Source organism: Tiliqua scincoides, chromosome 6 (genome assembly GCF_035046505.1).
Source record: "Tiliqua scincoides isolate rTilSci1 chromosome 6, rTilSci1.hap2, whole genome shotgun sequence".
Lineage (NCBI taxonomy): Eukaryota > Metazoa > Chordata > Lepidosauria > Squamata > Scincidae > Tiliqua > Tiliqua scincoides.
Window position 1 is genome coordinate 11,747,478 of NC_089826.1, and position 8,108 is coordinate 11,755,585.

Sequence of the window (8,108 nt, forward strand, 5' to 3'; positions counted from 1 at the left end):
GCCCCTCAGTGCTTAAAATAAATAGTAACTATAGTGGCTTAGATCCAACAGCTTTTTGAAAAGAAGGGCTGCTGTGCCCCGGCTTGTCAGTAGAACAAATCGAGCCATTCCGTTCGAGCTGAATGGTGATGTTTTAGGTAAGCAAGACTCTGTGCTGAAGAAATAGCTGCGACGGACCGGCAGACCTATTCATTTCAAGGTATCTTTATGTTATTTTTTATACACTGTACATCGCATCAGATATGCTGGAGCCGTGTTGAATGTTAGTGCTGTTTAGGTGACTGGTTTCCGACGGACCGTTTGCAGCTAAAGGGATGTGTTTTCACTTCCTGACCAAGACACAGACTTTTCTTTTGCTGTGGTGTGTTGCTGTTGTGTGTGTTCCTTTAGTGCTTGTCGACCCCTGGCTTGATAACTAAGGAAGGCTGGGTATAGAGAGAGATCAGAAACTGTGTGTGTCTTTAGATGAGAAAGAAAGAAAGAAAGAAAGAAAGAAAGAAAGAAAGAAAGAAAGAAAGAAAGAAAGAAAGACTTGACTCTGGTGCTGCAAACAGAACTGGGGGAATAGCTGATGCCAGGCTTGCTTTCCTATAGCATTTTTCATCTAGAAACTGTGAAGCTCATTCTTGTTAAGCCCGGCTCTGTGGATGAACAACAGAATGGTTCAACAGATGCATGAACTACTTGCTGTGTTAATTTCTTAACAGTCTGCCTTACAACTGCCCCATATGTCATGCATAGCCGGAGACTCTTGTTAAGGAGATGCTTGAGAGATTATTGTGTAGGAATGCTAATTTGGCAAGCAGCTTGTGGCAGGAGCTACAGCTCAGCAACACCTTGAAGGAGGCTTTTCTCAAGTATTTTTCCCACCCAGCTCAGTGTTAAGCAATTTTAAAATGAGCATAGATTTCAATCAATCAGCACCGGTGAAGCATCAGAGGTGTTTTTGTTCTTGCCTTGGAAAGTGTTTGCTCGGATCTCTGACATGTCTATGAGCTACTTGCCCAGTCTTGGTTCTCATCTGCACGTGCCTTGTCAGTCAACTCATTTATGCTCCCTGACTCCTCACAGAGCTCTAAAGCTGTAAAGTGTGCTTCTACTGCAACACTTCCCCATCAAGGAATGCACCTGTCCTTTGAAGAATGCTCTATCAGAGTGTAGCTACAGTGGACTGATTTCTTAAGCGTTTACTCTTTGTAAGCTACCATGGGTCACATGCAACCACACAGGAAAACTGATTGCCCAAATATGGCCTTGGACTGATTCTGCTGCCCAGCAGAGCTGGTGGGACAAAACTGTTGGCCTGGACCAAAGAGGAGATGCACGTAGTGATGTGGCATGTCGGTGTGGTGCCAGCAACTGATCAGACAGTGGACTCCTTTCCCCTTTTAAAGGAAAACCAGGAAATATTATGTGAGACAAGAAGGAGGGTGGCTATTGTCTGGACCAGGGTTCTCCAAACTTTTCAGTATGACAGCCACTTCGTATATTTTACACCAGTGGTTCTCAGACTGGTGGGTTTGTGTAATGCTTCCCCCATCCCTTTAAGGGGCAGGGGAAGAGGGGAGGCAGGGAAGCGATCCCCGGGATCGCATCCCTAAGCAGGGCTAAGGGGGTGCTTCCATGGTTTCATTCTGCTCTCTACCAGTGCCAGAGATCAAGCTACCCTTTGCTGTCTGTAGCAACCTATGGTTTCCACTTGCTCATTCACGTAAGGCAGTGGTTCTCAAACTCTCTGGGAGAGCTTGAGAGCCACAAAGTTCTTGCGTGGGCAGGAGGGGGAGGCAGCAGGGGAAGGCAGCGGCGCGATCCCCAGGATCCTTACTTCAGGGCTTTTCAAACGGGGGTGTCGCGATGCCCCAGCCTGCAGGCCCTGGCCCCTGCCCCCTTAAGGGGCGGGGGCAGCCTGAAGGCAGGGAGGAGGCAGCGGCGCGATCCCCAGGATTGCACCACTCAGGGGGGCTGCAGGGACTTGGGTACATGAACCCAAACCCCTGCAGCCCCCCGGGGGTGCAGGGAGCCCTGTGCAACCTGCAGCAGGGCTCCCCGCAGCAGTGAAAGTAGATGTGGAGCGATTGCACCCCACCTCCGCTAAAGCGCAAGTGGAGCGCGATCGCTCCACGCCTACTTTCACTGCTGCGGGGAGCCCTGCTGCAGGTCATGTACCCAAGCCCCTGCAGCCCCCCTGAGCGGCGTGATCCTGGGGATTGTGCCGCTGCCTCCTCCCTGCCTCCAGGTTGCCCCCGCCCCTTAAGGGGGCAGGGCCCGCAGGCTGGGGCGTCGTGACGCCCCAGTTTGAAAAGCCCTGACGTAAGGGCTAACTGGAAGTTCTGTTTAATGGCCCAGTCTTATGCAGGCCGTCTGCTGAAGGATCTTGCGTTCCACTGACAGATTTTAAAAATCTCAGCTTTAGTGAGAAGTGGCCTAAGAACGTGTGTGCTCTGAGTCTGGACAATTCCCTTCCTCTCCTCTTTCTTTTGCATTTCTTCTCATGCAGTTTTATGTGAGCATTCTTAAAACAAGAAGCTATACTCCATGTCTGTTTCATGGACAATAATGGAACATTGAGACTAAGTGTAGTGTCTGTTCCCTTATGCCTAAGAATAAGCCATTCAGTTTCATAACTTGTTTTTTACAACATTGCAGCCTGCAGTTCCCAGGATCTGAATGCTAATTTGGCGGGATGAATTTGTCTAGTGAACTGTTATCTCCCTGTAACTCCATAGCTCTCTATCATGCATGCTTTCCTGGGCCTGGTGACAGGACTCCTGTTGGCCATTCAGCTTGTTGCATACAGCAATCAGTTTGTCCAAATGAACAATTTCCCCCTGGATTGCACATGGACAATATTTTCTCATTTGAACGGGGACGAGGGTGGGGGAAGTTTTCATCTCTTTGAAACACGCGTGTTAGGCAGCGGGTGACCTAAGGGCTTGTTTGATGCAGGCAGCAGTGCACTACTTAAATTAATAGCATATGCGTCATTAGACCTTATCCTTAGCCGGAGACTTCCATTTTCTAGATTGTTTCATTAACTTGTCTCTAGGCTATCACAGGAGCTATCTGCAGCAAGTGCAGTTAGTGACTCACAGAAATGGGTTCATAAAATAGGTAGTGCAAGTCTGCCAGGAAAGTAGAAGAAAGTATTTGGAATGGTCAGCTCCAGTGTGCAACCCATTATTGTTTTGGATTCCAGTATTAAGTAGATGCATCCTCTGCAACTGAGAATGTGTCCTGCAGGGCAAAAGCACAACTGTAAAGTATTCAGTCTGAGATCCAAGTCTGGCCAGATTTCAATGGCAGCTATCATTCTATACAATCATTCTAAAAAGACAGTTATATACATTACACATCAAGCTTGCATGTACACCAGTCTCTTAGTGGTTGTTCTAAGAGCTAAATCTCCTTCAGCAATCTCAGGGTCTGGGGGAGATTAGTATGGGAGCAAGCAGTCTTTAGGGTAACTAGATTCCAAGCCATTTAGATCTTTAATAGCTACAACTAATAAGAACAGCCCCACTGGATCAGGCCATAGGCCCATCTAGTCCAGCTTCCTGTATCTCACAGCGGCCCACCAAATGCCCCAGGGAGCACACCAGATAACAAGAGACCTCATCCTGGTGCCCTCCCTTGCATCTGGCATTCTGACATAACCCATTTCTAAAATCAGGAGGTTGCACATACACATCATGGCTTATAACCCGTAATGGATTTTTCCTCCAGAAACTTGTCCAATCCCCTTTTAAAGGCGTCCAGGCCAGATGCCATCACCACATCCTGTGGCAAGGAGTTCCACAGACCAATCACACACTGAGTAAAGAAATATTTTCTTTTGTCTGCTCTAACTCTCCCAACACTCAATTTTAGTGGATGTCCCCTGGTTCTGGTGTTATGTGGGAGTGTAAAGAGCATCTCTCTATCCACTCTGTCCATCCCCTGCATAATTTTGTATGTCTCAATCATGTCCCCCCTCAGGCGCCTCTTTTCTAGGCTGAAGAGGCCCAAATGCCGTAGCCTAGACTGGGAAGTATGCTGGCACTCAGCATGACAGAGGGTTAATATGTGGGTTTATCTCCATTATCAGCAACAGCATTTTGAACGAATGAAAGCTTCTGAACCATCTTCAAAGGCAGCCCCATGTAAAGCAACCTGGATAGAACCCATGCATGGATAACTGAAGCTAGGATGTCATGTCTAGATTGGGCTGCAGCTGGCGGAAGTCGGTAAAAGCCACAGCAGGCATTCAGGAAGCACTCTGAGGCCAGAAACATCCCTAAGCTGTGTATGTGATTCTTCATGGGGGGGCACAAACTCATGTAAAGTCAAATGAATGCCACAGACTGGAGCAGATGTATCTGGCTTGTCTAGATTAAGTTTCAGCTTGTTTCCCCTCATCAAGTCTAGAACTGCTTCCAAGTACCAGTCAAAGGCTTCCACTGGGATTAGATGTCGGGAATAAGAATTAGAACTGAATGTCATCAGCATATTGACGGTAAGGAAGCCCAAATACCTGGACGACCTCTCTCGGAGATGCAGCAGTAGCCTAAAGCAGCGTTGTCACTACGGGGGTGCAGGCCGCAGAGGATGAAGCACAGGGGGTGACATCACTACTGACCAAAAATTTTTAAATCTTGCTATTTTTGAATAATACCATCATGTTCTATATCATTTGATGTGTAATTTTATGCAGAATGCAGTGAAATAGCCTGCATTGAAATATCTCTATTCTAGCAGAAGTTATAGCCAAAAAACCAGCGTGGCATGGCGATGGTGCGTCACCCAGGGCGCTACACGTGGGAGGAGGTACATCATGGGGGTGATGCGCTGACCTCCTGCACCAGGTGATGTAAACCCTAGTGACGCCACCATCCTAAAGTATCCTGAGCAAAGTGGAGGTCCTTCAAAAGCCCCTTGGATCTACTACTCCTCTTCTTCACTGTTGCCACCTGCTTGCCCAATAACCCTCTTCCTTCACCCCAAAAAGGGTGCGCAAATGGCATCACTGAAGAAGAGGAATAGCAGTGGCCACCACCTGCTTGCTTGGCTGTGCTGCCTGCTGGCAGATGAGTGGGTGTAGCAACAGTGAGGCAGCCACCACCACTGGCAGTGAGGAAGAGGTGGGCTCACAGTGAGTAATAGGGACCATTGATCATCACTTCTCAAGAGTCAGAAATTATATCTGACCTAAGATCCAGGTATTTATATACCGCCTTTCTTGGTCTTTATTCAATACTTTATTCAAGGAGGTTTACATAGGCAGGCTATTTAAATCCCCGTAGGGATTTTTACAATTGATAGAAGGTTCTATCTTTCAAGAACCACAACATTCAGATGTTTCTTTCTGATCTGGTTTCACATTCTGGCCTCCATCCTCCCACGCTCAGAGCAGATGGAATAACTTGGCTCAGCTTGTCAGCTGCTTCAAGGTCGCACGGTGCCGGTGGCCTCGAACTGTCGAATTTGTGGATGTTATCTTCAGGCAAATGGAGGCTCCACCCTCTAGACCAGACCTCCTGCCCATACCTGCAATACCTTTAAAGCTGCATATGCATGCTATAAGTTGTCCATACTGCTGCAGGAAACCCTGGTGTAATATAGTAGTCATGTTTTTGCCAAACCTGGATAGTGGCCCTGATTTTATAGTTCGTTAAAGAATTATTACTTTGTCTTTTTCCTGAGTCACTGAGCTACCCATAAAGATCTATGTACCTTGTTATGAACAGCCTCCTTCACAGTTTTGGTTTGCTTCCACAAAAGTAGCACTTGGCTGCCCATTTTTTACCTGTTTATCTTTCGACATCACCGGAGCTGAAAATGGGACAAGCAGGTGCCTTTACGGCAAACAGACAGCCATGAAACATGTATTTATGGCGTCTGCGCTCCACTGAGCCAAGGGATAAGCTGTCATTAACAATAACATTTTCCAGGGCTTCTCTTCCATCATGCAAGCAAATTGTTGAAGGTGAGGATCTGCTCATCAGGATTTGGCACCATTATTTCATGTCAAAAGAGCCCAGTGGATGTGTGTGACTATTCTGCACAAAATAAAAACATCTTCTTTTGGAAAGGAAAAATGCTGAACAGCTGATGGCCCTGCACTTCTCTGGCTGTGAGCCCCAGGGAGAGCTTTAGACACTGCCTGTAGGCACCAAAGAAAACCTTCCATGTTGGAGAGATGTTTTTCATATACAAAAAAGGGTCGTAAAGAGTCCCTAGCTCAGGGCCCAATCTCATCCAACTTTCCAGCCCCGGTGCAGCCGCAGTGCAGCCCCAAGATAAGGGAATAATAATAATAATAATAATAATAATAATAATAATAATAATAAACTTTATTTATATCCCACCCTTCTCCCCGAAAGGGACCCAGGGCGGCTTACAACATATTAAAAACAGATTAAAAACATAATTTAACTGCAAATAAAAACATATTAAAACACATTAACAGATACCCATAAAAACAGTAGTCAGATAAAAAGTCAGATAAAAAGAGCAAAAACCCAGCAAATCATAGAGGAATCAGGCCTGTAAAAATACTAAAAGATATAGAAAAGATGTTCAAAAAGGCCATGAACTCAGAAGTCTTGTTTTAAAAAAAGGTCTTCAGGCCTCGCCGAAAAGTCTCCAGAGAGGGAGCCATTCTCAAATCAAGGGGAAGGGAGTTCCATAACGTTGGTGCCACTATTGAGAAGGCCCTATTTCTTGCCGCCGCCCCACATACCTCCTTAGGCGGCGGCACTTGTAAAAAGGCCTTCTCTGATGACCTAAGAGGATGAGCCGGATTGTACGGAAGTAGGCGATCTCTGAGATACCCTGGCCCAGAGCAGTATAGGGCTTTAAAGGTCAAAACCAGCACCTTGGGCCCAGAAATGAATGGGCAGCCAATGCAGCCCCTGGAGAAGCGGGCTGACAGAGTCAAACCGCCTAGCTCCAGTGACCACATGGGCCGCCGCATTCTGCACTAATTGCAGTTTCCGAACCGTCTTCAGGGGCAGCCCCACATAGAGCGCGTTACAATAATCTAACCTCGATGTCACCGTGGCATGGATCACCGTGGTCAGGTCTGCACGATCCAAGTACGGCCGCAGCTGGCGCACCAGCCGAAGCTGAGCGAAGGCCCCCCTAGCCACAACCGCCACCTGGGAATCCAGGAGCAGCTGCGAATCCAGGTGGACCCCCAAGCTGCAGACCTGTTCCTTCAGAGGGAGTGCAACCCCATTCAGAGCAAGCCGATAATCCAGCACCTGCATCGAGGATTTCCGAACCAGGAGAGCCTCTGTCTTATCCAGATTTAATTTCAGCTTGTTAGCCCCCATCCAGATCCTCACTGCATCCAGACAGCGCTCTAGGCCCTCAACTGCCACCCTGGAGTCTGGAGGAAAGGAGAGATAGAGCTGGGTGTCATCAGCATATTGATGACACCCCACTCCAAACCCCCGGATGACCTCTCCCAGCGGTTTCATGTAGATATTAAATAGCATGGGGGACAGAATTGAACCCTGCGGCACCCCGCACCTCAAGGGCCAGGGTGTCGAACAGGCATCCCTCAGCACCACCATCTGGGACCAACCCTCCAAGTAGGAGCGGAACCACCGCAAAACAGTGCCTCCAACTCCCAACTCGACCAATCGGCCCAGAAGGATACTATGGTCGATGGTATCGAAAGCCACTGAGAGGTCCAGCAGGACCAACAGGGACGCACTCCCCCTGTCCAGTCCCCAGCGTAGGTCATCCACCAAGGTGACCAAGGCAGTTTCCATCCCAAAGCCCGGCCTGAAACCAGATTGAAAAGGATCCAGATAATTCGCTTCATCCAAGACCCTCTGGAGTTGGACCGCCACCACCCGCTCAATTACCTTGCCCAGAAACGGGATGTTGGAGATTGGCCGGTAGTTATCCAACACAGTGGAATCCAGGGAGGGCTTCTTCAGGAAGGGGTGAACCACTGCCCATTTCAAAGTGAGTGGCAATGTCCCCTCCATCAAGGAAGAGTTAACCACCCTCCCCATCCACTCAGCCAGTCCACCCCGGGCAGCTCTTATCAGCCAAGCTGGGCAAGGGTCAAACAGGCAGGCAGATGGCCTCACACTCCAAAGGAGTCTGTCCACATC